Source organism: Tympanuchus pallidicinctus, unplaced genomic scaffold, assembly GCF_026119805.1.
Source record: "Tympanuchus pallidicinctus isolate F22 unplaced genomic scaffold, pur_lepc_1.0 scaffold14, whole genome shotgun sequence".
Taxonomy (NCBI): Eukaryota; Metazoa; Chordata; class Aves; order Galliformes; family Phasianidae; genus Tympanuchus; species Tympanuchus pallidicinctus.
The window spans coordinates 6,547,633-6,568,573 of record NW_026294659.1 but is presented as its reverse complement, the minus strand read 5'-3'; the positions used below and the strand labels follow the sequence as shown (position 1 = coordinate 6,568,573).

At 36.8% G+C, this 20,941-nt stretch overlaps 1 protein-coding gene across 19 annotated transcripts in view; it reads left to right on the top strand.

Moving 5' to 3' along the window:
* Nucleotides 1–20,941, top strand: part of DMD (dystrophin) — a 1,043,395-nt gene that overhangs the window by 899,125 nt on the left and 123,329 nt on the right. The window lies entirely within an intron of this gene.

Here is a 20,941-nt window from a genome sequence, read left to right as displayed (position 1 = left end):
GGTTTGTGAATTCAAGAGCCATTTTTCTGAACTGCAGAAAGTTATACTGAATGAACCAGAATAGTTTGTTAAAGTCTGAAGAGCAGAATAGCATCATTATGATCTCAGCTTACTTGGCCAACTTATTAGATGGGTGGTACTGTTGAGATGACGGTTGCTGTAGTTTCAATGTCTCTGATAGCTGATGTAATGTCTGCAAACTGGTAAAGCTATAAAATTAGAAATCCAGAAACTGGTATTGATTGAACTCCATCTGAAAATAATATGCACCTATATTGAATGCTGTCTTTTCTAAGAAAAAGTTCATATTCAAATATTTTGTATTACCTAACTGATATAGAATGTGTCTGTTTAGTAATAATAAAAGCATCTCTTTCAGTAGTACTGCAAAGAGCTATATTTCTTTTATGCCATCAATAATATTTACCCTAAGCCATGTCATAGTAACTCATTAATTATTGTTGTAAAATTCATCTTTTATCTCTTCTGAATTTTTTTTTGCTTAATGCCTATACAAGTTGATTCCAGCTGTCACCACTTGTTCTTAAACACAGAGCAAGATGCCCAGGACATTTATTAAACTTCATTGTTAACATTTTGTTTAACTTGAGAAAGGTCAGGATTCAAGAAAGGCCTCCAATCTGCAGATTATTCTAGATTTACAGAGCACTGCCTGTGCCAAAGAACTTTGCCTTCCTGCTAAGTATGAAGAAGATGTTCGGTTGCAGTTGTGTTGCATGCTTTGTTTTACTTAAAAAAAAATAATGTTCAGTCAGATTATTAGTAATGTACCTTGATTATTACAAAACTAAGGTTTCATTTTGATTTGAAAAAGATTGTCTGATAAACAGGATTTTCTTTTCTGTTTTCTGGTGCTTATTGCTATGCCATTCAATCTTTTTAATTCTCAAGGATTAATAGTAAGCACTTAACTGAATATTTATTCCCTTGTTCTATATTTCCAAGATCATAATCTGGCCAACAGTCAGACACAGTATGATTTTATGAAGAGATGTGTCTTGGTATCCTGAGGAATTTCATAGCATAAGAAACAGAGCAGGACTTCTAGTGTTCCTAGTAATGCAGGAAAATGTGTGAACGCATCACCCAATCCACATTTGTAGATATAAACTGTAGAATTCTTAAAGATTAACACACTTTGAATATGAACTTTTATACAGATACTGTATCAAATACGAATCTATTGGAGATGAAATGTTAGCTGCCAGGATAGAATTTGGGAAATGATTTCCCAATTAATATGAAAATATCATTTATTTCACTCAACAATTTAGAGTGCTCATAATAGTGACAGAGATTCAGCTGACAAAATGATTTTGCAGATATAGGAGTTGAGATTAGTAACGCATTTTCTCAAGGGATCAGTGTTTAAACTTCAAGTCCAAGATTTCATGTTAAAACTTTTAAAACTAGGGGAAAAAAAAAAAAAGTATACATTAAAATTGCACCATTTGACAATCTAACATAAATTTGAAGACAGTCCTCACATTTCCAGTGTTTTGATCTTGATGGTAATGCAGACATAAGTGAGGATTATACCTCTCTGGATATATCTCAAATCTGTATCTTTAGATGTTGCAGTCATGTCTGTGGACTAAAAAAAAGGACATAGTGCTACTGAATGTGCATTTGATTTAAGATGGAAGAAGATATTTGTTATGGGGTTTATTAGTTCTTTGCAGATTAATTTGCTTAAGCCTCCTTGACTCAGTGTAGGAAATTTGCAGCCACATTTGAAAAAGGAAGAAATAAAAGTGACCAATTTAAGAACAACCACAAATTGTATTTTTCCTTTACCAGGTTCTGCATCCTTCAGGTACTTGATCATACCAGTTGTTTTCTCATACGTGCAACATTAATAAAACAAAATCTGTATTTCTGGCTTCTCAGCTCTCTATTTCCCTTTTCTCCCTGACTTGTGATTGTTTTGGCTTGGATGAGACAGATGCTAAATTACAAGACAGTGTGATGGTGTGGGTAACTGAAACATACTCATAGAGTTACTGTTCTTAGGGAAATGCCATGGAATGCTCTACAAGGATGGATATTTCAAAATCAAATGCAACATTTCTGTACTAGTAGCTATTTTTTCTAAGATATGTGTAATCTGGGAAATTTGGCCCATGTGGTTTTCATACACTTTTTACAGTCTCAGTATACACTGTTCAGTTCCATAACTAGTCTGTTGGTTTCTCACACAGTTGTTTCCAAAGTTCACTTCAAAATTTGCAGCTACCTTACAGCCTCATGTCAGCTACTGCTGGCAACCCAGAACGATACAAATTAGGTGGTCAAAAGCAATTACAGATCATCAGAGCGGAATCTGGCCTCTGCAGCCAGAAAGCAGTTGCTGACACATAACTGTAGGCCAGCATTACCATTCCAGCAGTGTGTAATCAAAGCACTTGTTTGTTCAGAGGAATGCTACTGCATGGTAGAGTTTGTGACTGAATAGGCTGTCTAAATAATGCCTTCTGTCTTAGGTTTGGTTGGCTAAGAGTGGGAAGATTATTTTTGTTGGTTTTTGTATTCCCATGACATTGTGGGAAGGCTATGGAGATTGTGAAAGGACCTACCAGGGTACAAAAGAAAAGGCATAAAAGGATCTGCAAGAGCAGAGAGAGAGAAAGTTCTAATGAGAGAAAGAGAAGAGAAAAAGAAAACCTTTTTTCAGCATGTTTGTTTTGTTTTGGTTTTTTTGGTGTTTTTTTTTTTTTTTTAAGATATAAATGTAAGTAGATTTTTAAAAGCACATGACATCATTTATGTGATAGTAAAAGACAAACAGAAAAAGTAAAGTAAGAATGAAGCTGGACTTAAAAAATGTCACTCATGTTCCCTTTGGGTTTCTTGCAACTGCAGTAAAATTTCGTTTGTATAGTATTAACACTGTGTGATTGATTCAAAAAAGGCAAAGAAAAGCTAGCACGCTAGACAAGGAAGGTTTCAGATTGTTCCTGGAGGTTTTCATTAAGTTAAAAAAAATGAATATGGACACACAAAAAACATTGAACAGCTAAGGCTTTTTATCATCCATTTCTAAACATTTGCTAGTGACTTTGTTATTTTTAATATAAGTTACAGAAGACTCAGTGCTGCATGTAATTCCTTTGTATGCCTGTTTCAAGTGTGTAAGCTCACTGCAGTTTGTCTATCAAATATGATTTTGCTTTTTACAAGTGATCTGGTTTCTTTTTTTTTTTTCAGAAATATTTAATGAAAAAAAAAGCTTGCAGAAGCTTATTGCTGTTGTATAATTTCTTTAGAAATCCCAGCCATCCTGATGTCTTAACCCTGTTTGTTGCCTAGACAATGAGGTTGCTCACCTAATTTTAATGGCATCTGTTTGATTTTGCGGTTAGATGGTCCTGCAAAGACCTTCCATAATGGGCAAGTGACCCCTTCTATTGTCATGTACTGGTGAAGTTTTTTTTACTTCACATAATCCCTGAGAACGAATTTCAATCTCAGAAGTGTTAATGCAGTTTTATATAAAACTCTGGCATCTGATCTTGTAGAATTAAAGCAAATAGCAACCAAGTTTAAGGGCTTACTGAAAGTAAAATCAAGTCTATCTTTATTTTTAAACTATACGCATGGGTTTAAGGTGTCCTTACATAGAATTTTAAAGGAATTTTATAGAAACAATGAGAATCTTTCATAGAAACCACTCAAATTTTATGAGCTATAAGAATCGATATACTTATTTTTTCTCTGTGGAACCCTTTCTAGAACAAGTCCTTCATAATTAAGTCAGTCACAAATATATATATATACATATATATATATATATAATTTTTTTTTTTTTTTTTCAAAAGAAAGCTCATTTGTTCCCTTTTTTTGCCTAGCTGGAAGGCCAAGTGACAACTTGTCACTGTGATAACTATAGCTTGTATGCTACACATTCAGAAAGGATTTCTGGCTTAGTAAATTAAAGTTTTGTAATTGCCAATTAAGCTCCCTGTCAGTATATTTTATGGTACCCACATACAGATGCTGCAAGTTAAGGTTTTGAGGCTAGCTTCAGACTGTGTAGGAAATCTTGTCTTTGCATCTTTCCTAGCATTACTGCTTGTTTCGTAGTTTGCCTGCATTGTGCTCTTTGTCAGCTATGCTTCACCTCAGGACCCCTGTGTTCCCTAATCTTGGTTCTCCAAGATCTCTTCTATTCTTAGATTTCCCAAATGCCTGCCTTCTCAAATAACTGAGTAATAAGCTAAGGTGAAACAGAACTAAATGATTTACCTCTGAGAAAATAGTGATGAAATAGAGATAAATGCGGAAGTAAAGTGGTTAACTGAGAGGTTTTCTATGGCCTTTAATAATAAACAACCAAAATGATTATCAGAATGTGACTTTTTAGAGTTTAACCTTTTCTATATAAAAGGTTATATATCTATAACCTTATCTGGAGGTTAAAGGGTATGTATTTTTCATATTTGAGGCCATGCAGATAGATGATATGTGCATTTTTAAGAACTCTACTATGACATTTATGCTCCAGGGTTTGTTATATTCATTTTTGAGCCAATATGCAAAAAAAGATCTGTTTAAGGTTTACACTAATATGTTTGAATTCTGTGAAATGTCAGTAGTCAGTTACCCCAAATGCCACTGCTTTGGCATCACCTCCTCCTGCAGGTTGCAGGCTGGGTCTCCATTATGCTGGGAAAACAGAACCCTCCTTTGTCCATGGCATGATCTATCTGTGGGGTGGGTTGAGCTGGGAAGCAGTAAAAGCTTTGATAGTAATAAATAAGGCATTTGGTTCGGCCAAAAGAGGAGTAAAAAAAGTTAAAAGAAGGAAACTGTTGATAATATTATAGAATTGAATAAAAGTTATGGCACTTATTGAGTGCACTATGTGGTAATGCTTTTTTTGCACACGTGAAGTGATGATGTTCCTGGACTCATGCATATGCTGTCACCGTTCGTGCCAGTGTAACTTTCAACCTTAACCATAAACCATCCTATATTCTCAGCAAATATGTGGAATGTGTGTGTGTATATACACACATATTCATATATATATATGTATATTCATATATATATATATATATCATATAACACCTTTTATTACCAAATTGATTCAAGTGTGGAAATACGACATTGTGTCTTCTGGTTTAAACTAGAAAATGTTCTGCATCATCAAGGCTTAGCATTGTGGCCCACATATAACTTAAGTTTTGCTTTCATGTCACTTGAATTTAACTCACAGCTTAAAAAGCATAAATACTTAGACTTTGACCAGCTACAGGGGGCAGACAACTCTTTCACAAGTCATATTACACTATTATAGTTTTGCTGTTATCTTCAATCAGTGTAATATCAATCCTATCAGCAATTGTTTCCATTTCAACTGTTATTTGCCAACAGTCATTTTGCTGTCTTTTAGTGTACTATATATGCACATCTTGCCCAGGGAGAAAGAGAGGCTTTTGTGCAAAATCAGGAGCTTTGGTTGTATACAAAGAAGTGTCAGATAACAGAGAGCATTAAGCACTGATCATATGGATGCTCCCAAGCCTGAGCAGCTTCTAGGACATAGCTCATTCTGCAATTCATTGAGAGTGAGAGGCCATCTTCAAAAGGTTCATTGGACAAGAACAATAAATAAAAGTTTTTTTAATCCTTCCAGTCAGTAATCTCATGAAATGAAGCTTTTCCTTTCATGTTGTGTCAGCGATTGATTGAGCAAGTACTTTTAATACAGCTTGAAACAGAATATTACATTCTTGAGCTTGCCAGATTTAAGCATATGGATGAAACAGTCCAACAATGTGAATAGATCACGTTGTAATTAAACTGTCCCCACAGACATCATCTTACTGGTTTCATCCTGTGCAGCTAAAAGGGAAACCAAACACACAATGCATGTGGGGAGGTCTTGGGGGTAAGCATTATTTACAGTGAAAAGATTTATCAGTAGTGATGTAACATGAATTCTCAAAGAGGGAAGAGTACAAAATATGAAGGATAGGGGATATGGAGTTGATAAAACTGCTGATAAACATAGAATCTTTTATTGCTTGTTGTTGTCCTATAATGTTTCCCAATAACGTTTTGTCTTATTTCCACCTTTTCAAGTATTTTCCTATATTCCTCTTCCTCCATGCATTCCCTACATTAGTCTTCCCCTGTATATTTTTGGGCTTGGTAGGACATGTGGAACCCAATATTCAATGTGAGTAATTCTACACCTATTTATAAACATTATTAAATAAAATGAAAAATCTACTATATATATGAAAAAATGTATTTTCACTGCATTAGTAGGAAGCAACATGGATTTTGAAGTGTGAATTGAAACAATAAAGAAAAATTATGATGCTCTACCACAAATTAAGTAGACAAGACAGGAGGAAGAGTGAAGCAGCTAGGAGTGAAAATTGAAGTCTTTTGAATACTGATGGAATGATAATCCCCAAACTGTCAGAGGGCAGTGCTAGTGGAAAGGAGCTGAAGATGGTCAAAGAAAATAGTTTAAAGCTAAAATCAGCTACGAGTAGTGCTGAGTATAGACAATACTGAATGATGTCTATCTTTTTGAAGCACACTGTGTGAAGTGCAGGCCTGAGCTTTGAGCTTCTTACTTGCAGATGGGCAGTTACTCCCACAGCTAATGCTAGTAAGGGCAGAGGAGATTCACAAATCTGGGGAAAAGGGGCAATAAAACTGATAAAAGATCATTGAAAGAGAGAGAATGTAACTAATGCCATAAAAGAACAGTCTTCATTAGTGATATTCAACTGATATTGGAAATTGCAGGCACGTGTTCTGGGGTAGCTATAAAATAAAACTTTTCTTTTATGACATTCTGTTCTCTAAGTCACCAAAGATACATTCCCTATGGCACAAAGATCATGTGTATTACCTGACCTTTCAGAAACAAATGGTATTTTCACTGCAACATGATTTTTTGTTGCTGTTTAATTAGAGTAAAAATAAGAAAGAGGGCAAAAAAATAAAAGCAAAAAAAAAAAGCACATTCAAATCTTGTTAAGAGAAAGGAGTGCTTTACCTTAAGGGTAGATTACAAATCATTAACAAGAGCATTTGCAGGATGAAGTGTAAAAAGAAGAAGGAATTTTGAATATTTGTAAAAGAAAAAAAAAACCGTAAAAAAGATAACAATGAGAAATAGCTACTTTAACATGGAATGTAAGGAAATAAAAAAGGCCACAGCAAGGTTTCATTTTTATGTCTCTACAGCTGTATATTAAAAAGGCCTAACCATAGTACATCTGATGTTCCCTTCCATGTATGCCTCAAAAGTGAAGAGAGAATGTTTAAAAGAAACACATCTATCAAGAAACTCTGTTAAGGTAGATAGATAGAGGCCCACAAGACTAATGTTACAGCAACAACAGTTCAGTAATTAACATTTCAGTCTTTTCCTGTTAGAAAATGTTTTAGCACCCATCTACAGTAAGGATAACAGAATAATCAGATAACAGAAGCTCTACTGGAAAAATGCAAGGGATGGATGGGACAGCATCTGTACAGCACTGCAGAACTTTTCTGTGCCTCTGAGATTCCTTCACGCAACTTTAAGAACCTTCACAAGAATGTAAATACATGTGTTATAATGCAGTGCACTGAAATCTAAATGTCATGCGTTTTTTCTTAAGTGATCTAAGATGTTGATCTGCCGGAGGGTAGGAAGGCACTACAGAGGGACCTGGATAGACTGCATCAACTGGCCAACGTAAAGTGTATGAGTTTCAATAGAGCCAAATGTCAGGTCTTGCATTTTGGTCACAACAACCCCAAGCAACCCTACAGGCTTAGAGAGGAGTGGCTGGAAAGCTGCCTGATGGAAAGGGACCCTGCTGTACTGATGGACAGTTGGCTCAAAATGAGCCAGCAGTGTGCCCAGGTGGCCAAGAAGGCCAGTGGCATCCTGGCTTGTATCAGGAATGGTGTGGTGTGGTGCAGGACTAGGAAAGTCACCTTACCTCTGTACTCAGCATTGGTGAGGCCTCACCTTGAGTACTGTGTTCAGTTTTGGGCACCTCAGTACAGAAAGGACATTGAGGTGCTGGAGCAGATCCAAAGAAGGGCAACAAGGCTTGTGAAGGGCAATGGCTTGTGCCCTATGAGAACAGACTGAAGGAACTGGGGATGTTTAGTCTGGGGAAAAGGAGGCATCGTTATTCTCATCCAATATTTTACAGGAGAGCAGGATTGGTCTGTTCTCACTGGTGACAGGTAACAGGATGAGGAGAAATGGCCTGAAGTTGCGCCAGGGTAAGTTTAGGTTGGATATCAGGAATAAACTTCTTTACAGAAAGGGTAGTTAGGTACTGGAATAGGCTCCCCAGGGAGGTGGTTGAGTCACCAGCCCTGGGTGTGTTTAAAAAGCATTTGGATGTGGTGCTCAGGGACATGATTTAGTGGGGGTTGTTAGGGTAGTATGGTCAGGTTGTGGTTGGACTCAGTGATCTTTAAGGTCTTTTCCAACCTCAGCAATTCTATGATTCTATTCTGTGATTCTATAATTCTGTGTTAATAACTTCAAGACATGCCCTGGAGATCAACACCCTGACTGCCCTGCTGCAAGTCACTTTTCTATAAGGATTCAGCAGAGAAAATTTAATTCCCAGCACATCTTTTGTAATGAATTATTGCTGGAGCTGATCTTTTCTATTGTTTTCTATCCCAATCCGGATGCATTTAATCAAGTGAAACTGTGACTTTTTCCATGAATAGTGTCAGTGGAATCAGAAAGACTTCCTGTGAAATAAGATACTACTTATACAAACATGACTGAAGAGAAAATAAACCCCTTGAAAGTCACTTGAGGTAGAAATGGGAGAGAAAAAATAGCAAGTTTCTGCAGTTACAGAAGACATGCCGTCATTTTTTGTTATTTTTGATATTTTAAAGTAGTGTATCTCACAGCTTGCTTTTTCTTTAAAGTTGCTGAAACCGTCTTGGTACGTATGTAGAATGGTGAGACTAAGAGAGTGAAGAAGGGTGGAATTGAGTTTCTATCAGATCAGTTGTGTTTCCATTGCCTTTGAGGGCAAGCACAATTGTTGCCTTGGACTTCCAGAAATGATGGGGGATACTTACTAGTGTAATATGCCAGTGCATTTTAAAATTCTGGAAAGACTATGAAGCAATGAATTTTATGAGTGAAAGAGTACATATCTCCAGTTTTAGGAATAAGTGGCATGCCTCAGCTCACCTCCCTCCCCTAAATCTGAATTTCTGGTTTTATGAGATAAGATTTCTTCTAAGTTTGGTGCAAAAGTAGGTTGTAGAAGAGGTGAAAAGCTGAGATTTGTACTTGAAGGAGTTCTCCCAACAGAATGCAAAAAGCATATATCTTCATAGTGTTCTACTTAGAATAGTTAACACAAATAACACAGCACATGGAGTAATTTCTTTCTTCCTTATGATGTCGTCATAATTTATAACTCATAGCCCCCAAATTCTTCATGTTGAATTTTTAGCAAATTAAATCAGATACCACTAGCATAGTAGCAATTACTGTATTTCATAGTATGGAAATAGAGGACTGTAACTATCACTTCATATTCAGGCAATTTCTTTGAATAAAACTAAACTTAATAACAAAATTGTGCTCAAGGCAGAATCAGCTGTACCCAAGTCATTCCCAGCATGTGTTGTCTGACTTGTTTCCAAGGACGTCCAGAGAGAAAGATGTTCATATGGCACACTGTTCTTGTTCTTTATTATTCTTACTGCTAGATTTCTTCTTCCTCTTTTTTCTTTTTTTCTTTTTCTTTTTCCTTTTCCTTTTCCTTTTCCTTTTCCTTTTCCTTTTCCTTTTCCTTTTCCTTTTCCTTTTCCTTTTCCTTTTCCTTTTCCTCTTTTCCTTTTCCTTTTCCTTTTTCTTTTTATCTTTTTCTTTTTTCTTTTTCTGATCAAACAAATCCTTATTGATGAAATTTAAGGTCATTGTATCTTATCCTGTCTGCCCTAGACATGGAGAGCAGATTATTCTGGATAATCTATTGATTTCCTGGAGGACTTGTCTGTGTTTCCTGATTTCTTTAGACTTCTCTTCATCAGTCTTAGCTGCAATTGTTCACTCAGCCCTTCGCTGTGGGTCACTGTCACTCTTGCTCATTTCCCTAGGCTCTCTCCAATTGGGTATGAGATGATCACAGTATGCTACCTATAATTCTTACAAATGTTGAGTAACAGCGAAGGCTAGAAAGACTGTTAAAAAAAAAAAAAAAGGAAAAAAAGAAATTATGTGGAGACATTTCAAAGTACTGTATAGATGCCTTCATCTCAAAAGTAAGATTTGATCTTAGAAAGAATATATGCCATGATGAACTCTGTACTAGATGGTTTTACTTACTACAGATGACATTCTTTCCCTAGTGGCAGGTCTCTTGTTCCCACTGACTTTGAAAATGTCAAATTGCATCAAAGTTAGATTCATTTTAAGATCAATAATCCTCCAGAGGCTAAGGGTAGCACATGTATTCTTCTTAATGCTTTCCCCACCCTACAATACAGAAATGAGTAGAGTTTCAGCTTTATGCTGAAGGCAGGACAGAAATCACTGAATCTTGTAGATCTGCACGGTCAGCTCTGAGGAGTATGTTTTATGGAGCTGTAGACAAGATACATAAAGAACAGCTTTAAACAAGGAACAATGTGGGGGAATATTACCAGCAGGCCTGTGAGAGAGTGATGGACAGGGCTGAAAAGGAAAGGTCCTGTGGTGATGTGCATGAAAGGGAACACAAAATCGATAAAGCAAGGCTTGATCTGGGTCACCTCAAGTACTGGCTTGAAAACCAGGCAGTGCCTCCAAGAAACAATTATGTGAAAATAACCAGACTTTTTTTCTGGGAAATCAGCATGCTGGCGTGCCTCTTTGAAGTGCCTGTACTCTTCACAATACTGTACATGTTATGGGGAATAAATATGACGAGTTAGAGTTTTGTGTGAGATTGCAGAGATGTTATCTCGTTGGGATTGTATCCAGGACCGGAGAGCTGCAGTAGTGGGGTGCAGGTTGAGTGGGAAGTAGAAGGTGGGAAAACAAGGTGTTGGAGGGTAGTTGGAATGCATGTTCTTGTGCCTGGGGATGGATGATGTGCCAGCTGAGAGCTTAAAGGGAAGGATTTAAGGGCAAAGCAGTATGGGTGGCATCGCAGTGGGTGCTGCACCTGCCCATCTTTCTGACCAGGAAGAAATAGTGAATGAGGCCTTTATTGAAAGCTAGAAATAGCCTCACACTCACAGGTCAGGGGCCCTATGGGAAGCCACCTCAATATCTGCTTTCCAGATATAACTGATTGACAGGTGGTCTACTGTCTCATACCCACTACTACCTCATACCCACAAACAAGGAAGGACTTATTGGGAAGTGGAAGGTCAAAGAAAGCAACCAGGAGATTATTAAGTTTAAGATCCTAAGAGGAGAGAGGAGTCTAAAAGCAAGACCAGATCCCTGGACTTACAGAAAAGTAGACTTTGGTATCTTCAGGGATCTGCATGGAAGAGTCCAATGAAGGGAAAAGGAGTCCAAGAAAGCTGATTTATGGTACAAGATCACTTTCTCCAAGCTCATGAGTGGTTCAGTCTAAGGAGCAGAAAGTCAGGCAGAAGTGCCAGAAGGCCAGCAAGGAGCTTTTGTCTAAGCTCAAAAATAAAAGGAGAATATAGAATATAATTATCCCCAGAATAGAATATCCCAAGTTGAAAGGGACCACAAGGATCAAGTCCAACTCCTGTCACTGCTTTGATACATATTTGTAAGACACATCTTTAATTCTTAAATTCTTTGTAATTCTCTTCTGGGCATAAATTCAGATTATGGCTACATAGATTTTTTGGCAGCAGTGGCAGCTTAAGTAATATTTGCTCTCAGCAGCTCATACCTGTTTCCATATTAATCCCTATTACTCAGGCATAGTTATGCTGGTATAAAGGAATGCCAGCCTGCAGCACAGACTTTTCAGACTAACAAACTCTGCAGGCCATTGCTCCCAGTGCTGCCAGTCCCATGGCCTCTCTCGCCCCAGCCTATGCAGAAGATGGAAGCAGGAATGGGTAACCCAGAAGGGTATTTACAGACACTGTGTGTATATGCAAAGATGTGGTTAGGAAAGCCATATCCCGCTTAGGGTGGAATTTACAATGAGATGTCATTGGGTGTTTGTATACATGAAGCTGATATAATTTTTGATTCAAAACATTGTAGGTAGTACAGTGATTTCTTCACAGAAATAGTTCCCAAGTAAGGTTATTTTCTTTATCTACTATAATATTGTGCAAGGAATTTGGTATAAAATAGCTCATAAGACTGATTAAATTACATACAAAAGGCAATGATAAAAAAGAAATAATGGGACTGGAAAGTCAAGAATTGTGAAGTTTTGCCAATAAAGTGCTGAAGAATAGAGAACTGCACAGCAATTTCTTGTAATTTTAAAAGGCTGAGTTCATCCTCAGCTCATGTCAGTTTCGTAAAACATTTTATGTAGTATGCAGAAACAAAAAGGACAGTTTCCTTGTAGAACTCCTACCAGCATCTGTGATGGCTTTTGCAGGAGCAATGGTGATGTGCAATGCTAGGCCTCTCCAACAGAATATCTTATATTCAAAACAAGCGATGCGTTCTAAGAGAAAAGCTGTTTCCTGAAGATGATTGTCTGTAAGATTTCACAGTGTTTACAAGTGTTTTATTCCATCTAAATGTGAATGTGTTTGTTACTTAGACCATAATATTTAACTTTTTTTCCTCAGACATAGATGTTTATGAAGCCTGAAGTTCACTGAATTAGGATTATAAAACAAATGCCTAAGAAGATATGGCTGTTTGTTCACAGTAGACATATTATTTCAAGGAGATCATGGGTTGTCTTTTTTTCTTCCCCCCCCCACTCTCTTTTCTAAGGTTTTGTGCCCAGGGCTTTAAGATGTTTCCTGAATTTTTGTTACATTTTACTCCCTTGTTTCATTTGTGAATTTAAAAAAAAAAAAAATCAGGCAAGATGCAATACAAATATCATGCTAGATTTTTTAAAAAAATTATTTTTATTTTTATTTTTATTTTTATTTTTATTTTTATTTTTATTTTCTGAAAGGAGAATTGCGTAAAGCCAGTCAGATTTTCATCAGATGAAGCATACCTAGACCATTACCTAGAGATGTTGGCATTGGAATGTAGCCTTTGTAACAAATGTAAATCACGTGGATAATAAAATGTCATTTTTTCTACTTTCACGTGGAAAACATGCACACATAATGCTATTTTTAAACTCAGAATGTGTCGGATTACCGAACTTTTCACCAGGAAAATAGTCCTTTCCTGTGCCTTAGACTCAGTCAAGATCAAGTCTTAAGCTTGAAGTTCAACCAGTTAAGAACAGTGCCTATCAAGTGCCTTTTCTCTGACTGTTCTTCAGAAACAGTGCAAAGTGTCCTTATTTAAATCCATCCTTATCTCCTAATATATAAAAGAGCAGCGAGAAGCTGAATTGAGCAGCTACTGAAAGTACAGTAGATCAGATCTTCCTGTTTATTGATTTGTAAAGAACATACTGGTTTGGCAGCTCTGAGTCATGGAGAGAAAAGAAAGAAGCTTTTCAGCTACTGGGAGGAGAATTGCTGTGTAACATCAAAGAGGGCCTTGTAGAAGCCGGTTTCCTTTGATATGCAGTCAGATTGGATGTGACTGGAGTCAAGGTCAAGAGGCTTTGGAAATGCTATGAGAGTGGTGAGGGAATTAAAGGAGTGTTATTTTAATAAGTATTGTATTTATGCATGCTTACTAAATACAGAAAATTGTCCTTTGCTTTTCATGGGAACAGCCTTTGGTGAAGCAAATTTTAAAAAACAGTTTGTGTCATTTTGCTGGTGCACTAAATACAGCTGTAATAGATGATCAGCTTCTGCTCTCTTCCTTTCTCCTCAGAAGCCTGAGCATATTCAGCCATCTTTTTCTTAACAGTTGTCTTCGCTCTTTAGAGGTTGTATTTTGTTAAATATTAATTTAAATTCTACTTTGTCATGTTAATAAGCAGTAAAAATTACTACTTCACCTTCATATAACCTGCCAGAATTTGGATCAGCCTAATTGTAGAATCGGTGTCTATATATTATGCTGTATGCACCCTTAAACATCCTTACAGAAAGGACAACACTCTGACCTCAGAAGAGATTATGCTGTGCTGTGCTTCAAATGAGCAATAATTTAAAGAAGTTAAACTCCGAGGTAAAAGTCTTCATTGAGTTGAATAGGTGAGACCTATCTGACCCCTCCACTCTGCTATCACTGGTCTAAAACTAGAAAATGAAGTAATTTGACAACATAGAACTTAATTAAATCCATTCTCCATTTCCCATTTTAAGCTGTGTTCTTTGTGGATTAAAAGGATATTCTAAAATTGGCTTATATTTGATATATATTGTATTCAGAAGTGAGAACAGTCAGGGGGAAAAAAGTATTTTTTCCTGCATTTTATTTTGGGATTGTAGTGCTTGACTAGCATGCTAGTAGACCTGGCAATGATGAATCAGGAAGAGGGAGAACTGAACATTTTTTTCTTTCTTATGTTATTAATAATCCCTTATCAAAATAGCACATGGTAGTATGAAGCGGAGACACTTTGATAGCATGATTTGGCTTAGAAATAGGCATAGTAAGAAGCTGCTGTTCTTTTCCAGGAACATCAGAGATAAAAAGATCTTTTTTTTTTCCTAGAAAGAATATAAGTCAGCTTCAGAACTGCAAATGTAACCAAGTGTGCAAAGAAAACACAGGAAGAAAAAAATAAGTCTTACTTAGGATTGAAAATTAAGGTACTTAGGTACTTATAAGAGATTCATCTTCTTTCTCCTCAGAAGGAGTGGTGGCACAGGCTGCCCAGAGGGGTGGTGGAGTCACTGTCCCTGGAGGAGTTTCAGAATTGTGTAGATGTGATACTGAGGGACGTGGTCAGTGGACCTGGTGGGGATGGGCTGTTGGTTAGATCAGGTGGTCTTAGAGCTCTTTTCCTAATGATTCCATGATTCTAGGAATTCAATTGGGGTGAGCCTAAAGAGTATTGTACATACAATGTACATAGATGTGTGAAGTATAATTGTACAGAATTTTCATTTGCTACTTTCATTTTTTAAACTGCATATTGACTTTTCAGGTAGTGCTCTCACTGGTGCCACGTGTAGAATTGTTTTTTACATGAATGCTTATAGACAATCACTCTATCGACAGAACAGGTTTTGATTCATTCCTCCTCACACTGCTTCTTCTGAAGTTTTTTAGGAGAAAACCAACAGTCCTTTCAGTTCTGGCAACAACATCACACTGCAAGGCAAAGGATACTAATTTAAATCCCATTTCCGTAGTATACTTTATTCCCTCGCTTATCAATTGTTCTTGGAAAATAGATATGTATTACAAACATGATTGCTGTGGAAAAATCAGAACATGGAGAACATTATTAAATCTTCTTATAATAACTGATCTTTGAAAGATGGTAATATTTTCAAGCAAAAACAGATGAGTGTATAATGCATTTTTTTAGCTAGTTCACTAGTATGACAGCAGTTGGACTGCAATGTGCTATAGTATAGCAAAGATGCTTGTGGTACAGTATCATTTGAGCAGAACTGTAGGCATTTGTTTGTGCCTTTTTTTGTTCAAGAGTGCATTCACACATTTATCATTCACAGCATGAGGACCAGAAAAGCCAAGTTCAAGTTGCAAGCTAGATCTCTTAGGGAGCACTGCAGGAGACTTTGAATATTTCAGAAAGGAGATACATAAGTAGTGTTTAACAGATATCTAACATTTTAGTATTTTTGTGTTATTTGTTCTCTAAGCATGTGAAAGGACATTCAGAGAAGCAGGTCTGAACAGAGGCCTATGACAGAGAAGTGAACTAGCTGATACTTCAGGTGCCTGAATCAGAGTCTCTTTCTGGGTTGTTACCATGCTAAAGAAGGTGGAGGTGTTCATGTAGTCACTTGTAAGATTCTCCATTTGCCTGACGTTTTCTCACAGCACTTGGTCGCCAGCTTCCTTCATTGCTGCGGATTCATTGCGGCCATTGTAAAAAATAAGACTTGTTTCAATAAGTGCCTTGCAAAGTTCACTGAATTAGAATTCCCCAAGTGTACTGAGCACAAATAAACTGCCAGCTAACAGTCACCTTTGCTTACATGCAGCACTCAAGCCACTCATTTGCTGAGTTCATTCAGAGACAACCTGTCCAGGAGGTACCATGGAGGCAGTTTTCCCTGCTGAACTTGTTCAGTTCAAAATCATAGCTATGGGGAAAGTAGAGTGCTAGGCTTTGGCTGAGCGCTGTGCAGTGGTAGTGCTGAATTTGCACAGCCAATTATATAAGATTCACAGAACATGAGAGAGACCATTTTTACAGCTCTTTGCAGAGGGCACTCGTTATCTGCAGGCACAACATTAACAGTATTAGGATATGTGCCTCCTTCCTCCGTCATGGCATTCCACGTAGCTCTGAAACTGCAGCACTACTTAATACTTAGTGACTGGTACTTTCTGAGGACATAAAAGACATTGGGAAACAAAATGTTTTATTTTTCTTTTTTCTTCTTTATCTAGGCTTGTTTGATAATCTGGACATAAGCACAATATAACACTTCATATCACTAAAAATGTTCAATTAAAAACCAGGAAAAAAAGCAAAAATGAGAGGCTGTAGTAGTTGGCCCAAGTTAAACCCAACAAATTCTTGTTCTGATTTCATTAGAACTGTTACAAAAAATGCTTTCGGGATTAGATCCCTACATTAGATAACCTACCAAGAAACTGTTCCAAACAAATACATTACAGAGCATTGCTTATGTTATTATTATCATTTGTTTATCTGAACCTGATTATATATTCAGTTCACATGGCTGCATTCAAATGATGGGAAACAGAATGTATTTCATCAGATGTTTTTAAATTCTCCTCTTAGTGGAAAGGGACTTTAAATAACATGTTTTATTTGTTTGTTTAGCAGAAGCTTTTTATATTCCATGTCAATATCACTTAAAATCAGTTTGGGCTTTTTTTTATTACAATCCTCGGCTTCATGTATAGTGTTTACTGCTCTACAGTGACTGCTTCATTTGTTATGATTGAAAGAAGATAAATTTAACAGAAAACTATGGATTAAATAAATAATGGAGATTTATGTCTCTTCAAGTAACAATTGTTAGTGAAGAAAAGCAATAATTCAAGTATTCTCGATCACAGAATATACTAATGTTTTTAAGCTAAAATTAGATATAAAGATTTTGGTCATTTAAAATGTTCTCGTATCTTGATTCAGGTAAAGCAACAGCTGAACTTTTAGAAATGTGACTGTTTATTTTTCAGTAGCATTATCTGTGGAGAAATAGTGTAGGGAGTTATAACTAAAAGACAGCCTAATCCAGCTCATCTTGTATATTATGAACCAGTAACAGTACCTCTAAAACAGTGCCTTTTTTGTACAGAATCTGAGTTAATACTAGCAGAAATAGACTACAGAAGTCAGAAGAGATTTTGTTTTCTTTGGCTATTGAGAAATGTGGTGTTGTATTGCAAAACTTCATTAACATTATATATATTTTCTTGCATATAAAGTAAGGAAAATGAATATTTCAGATGGGTTTAAAAAATTGATGTTTTCTTCATGCACAACTGCAATTTTTGCACATTTTGTTCTAAGGAAGACTGCATTGGGTTCAGTGCACAGCACAGACTACTAGATATATTTATATTGGTGGAAATATTTCATTTGTTTCCTAGGAAAATTTAAGACAAAATTTAAACTGATGAATTACCTATTGCTTGTTCTTGGTAATGAAATGGGAAGTGAAAACATTTTTTTAAGAATCACGACAAAGCTATGAAGACCCAAACCACTCTGTGATTCTCTGCCCAGTGGATACAATTCTGTTTCTCCCACTGGTTAGAGTTTAAGCCATAAAGTGAAATCCAATTTTGATTTTATTGGAAGAGGTACCCAGTCTTCAGGAATTTTAAGTAATTATTGTTTCTTCAATTTTTCCAGTAACTGTGACTTCAAATTCTGTTATTTTATCATTTACAGCTTAGTAAAATTCATTGAGACCAATTTCAATAATATTCTTTGCTCTAACATCAACAGTGATTTCATCTTTGGGGATCCAAAAGGTTGTGTATAGTAGGTCAGTAACTGGTATTTTTTGGTAACCAAATGGAGTACCATTGAATTCTGAAGTGATTGTTCTCAAAGAATATTCGGATTTCCCAATTTTTATTCATCTCTCTATTAACAAAGTTACCTCTAGACAGAGAGATTTCCTGACTCACATCTGAGGTTGTACAGTTTGAAAGTTTGCTCTGAGGCATTTAGTTTATTTCTATTTTTGCTGGATATGCATAGGATGTGAAAAATATTGGTGTAAGAATTTTGAGCAACTCAAATCTCTCCTGGATATTTTGTAATGATAAGTGTTATTGGCTTTGCCACTCTTAAAGAAATAGTATGGACTGTGAACTAACAGTGGTGACAAATGCCACAGGGGTCTTATAGACTATTCTGATTGCAAACTGGATGTTGTCATTCTCATCCAGGAAACCACTCCCTGCTGGCAATCCATAGAGTGATCATTCTCCTTAGAAATTCTGCATGTCAGAAAGTACTTTTTCCATCTTACTGGATTTATTGGAAAGTAATTATTAAAATCAAGGAGAATTCTCATAGAATCATGGAATGACAGAATTCCTCAGGTTGGAAAAGACCTTAAAGATCATCGAGTCCAACCACAACCTGACCATACTGCCCGAACTCGAACAACCCTCTGCTAAATGGTGTCCCTGAGCACCACATCAAATGTTTTTTAAACACATCCAGGATGGTGACTCACCACCTCCCTGGGGAGCCTATTCCAGTACCTAACTACCCTTTCTGTAAAGAAGTTTTTTCCTGATATCCAACCTAAGCTTACCCTGGCACAACATCAGGCCACTTCCTCTCATCCTGTTACCTGTCACCAGTGAGAAGAGACCAACCCCATTCTCGCTGTAAGCACCTTCCAGGTATTGGAAGAGAGCAATAAGGTCTCCCCTCGGCCTCCTCTTTGCCAACCTAAACATCCCCAGTTCCTTCAGTCTCTCTCTCATAGAGCACATTCTCCAAGCCCTTCACAAGCCTTGTTGCCCTTCTTTAGACCTGCTCCAGCACCTCAATGTCCTTTCTGTACTGAGGTGCCCAAAACTGAACACAGTACTCAAGGTGAGGCCTCACCAATGCTGAGTACAAGGGTAGGATGACTTCCCTAGTCCTGCTCACCACACCATTCCTGATACAAGCCAGGATGCCACTGGCCCTCTAAGCCACCTGGGCACACTGCTGGCTCATTTTGAGCCAACTGTCTATCAGTACACCAAGATTCCTTTCCATCAGGCAACAATCACTTAATAACAAAATAGGGAAGTTAGGTTTTTTTAAAAGGTCTCCAAAGAATATATATGAAGTCATGTACATTTTTTTTCAGGGTTTTTTTGTTTGTTTGTTTTGTTTTTACTTGAATGTTTTTGTTTTATGTACATTGAAGATTTTCTTCCCGGTCTTCTTAGTATTTCAAGGGCATTTCTGGTTTAAAAATTATTTCATATTAGTTTGTGCTTTTGTAGTAAGCTAATGAAATTGCCAGAAGCAGTCATTATCACTATTGTCTATCTTTGTGCAGACTTCCCATTTTTGTATCAACATGATAAATTCAATGTGAGTTGAAGCCGAAAGACAGCTACCATCCATACCACTACCAGTCATGTTTTACATCACTAAATGATGAAGCACTGCTTCACGGAACATCTGCCCATGCAATTTACTCTAGGCTTGAGTTGTTGTCACCATAACTGTTTCAGAAGTTATCCAGAGTTCAACCTTTTCCTAGGCTTACTTTTCTCTAGCTAGCAATCATCAGTGTTGAAAAGAAAAAGCAGAGCCCACCCTGAAATACAAATATTGCACTTTGAACAATTCTGCATTCAAGAACACAACAGAAATAAGAATAAGTGGCCTGCAAGAACTGAAGTCAAAATATTACACTTGTAGCTGAGCTATGGATGGAGGTGCTGGTAAACACACACAAAAAACCAAACTGATTCTGTACATATTTAGCCAGAGAAGGAAAGGAGGTACGGAAGTGAAGAAAGCAGGAAAAGCATCCATAAAAGTAGCTTAAGGGGCAGGAGGTTTTTTTTAGTCATAGTGTTAGTTTTGAAACTACAAGAAAAAGAAGTCTTACTGTTAAATTTCTGTTGTGTCTACAGAAAGAATATGTGAGAGTCTGGGGGTTACTTGGTAAACAAACGCATTCAAATAAAACAATAAGTCACTCGCGTCATTATTTTTTTCCTTCTGATGGGATCATAACTAGTTACTGCAGAATTGTTCCTGCCTCCACCAACCAAAAAAAATTTCTGAAAGTTTAAAACGTGGATTGCTTTTTTAGTCATGCATACTCTTTGTTTCCTGATAATGTATCTCACAATCAGGACAATTAAAAAAAAACAGACCAGTTCCTTTCTCCTTCTGCTTTGCTAATGTTGGTAAAACAATTGCTCATGGGCAGTGTTAAGGTGAATGTGCCCCCTACCAGTTTTATTTAAAACATCTCTGAAATTTTATGTCATTAATTTTGAATATTTTTTCTTGATTTACCTAATCCCATATCTATGCGTAATTTAATTGATGGTGTCCTTTTAGTATCTAGTCTGTAATGCCTCTGGTAGATGTCATCGGTATATTATGGAATCTTACAGCAACTGCATGCTCTTGGCCACTTGCTTCATGTTTAACTGCACTGTAAAGATTAAAGCTATCTTAAAAGCAGTGTATCTGTTTCCACGCAGTCCAGCGACCCAACTCTAAACACTAGGGATAACATTTTCTTGAAAGAACATCTTCCAAGGAAGAAAGGA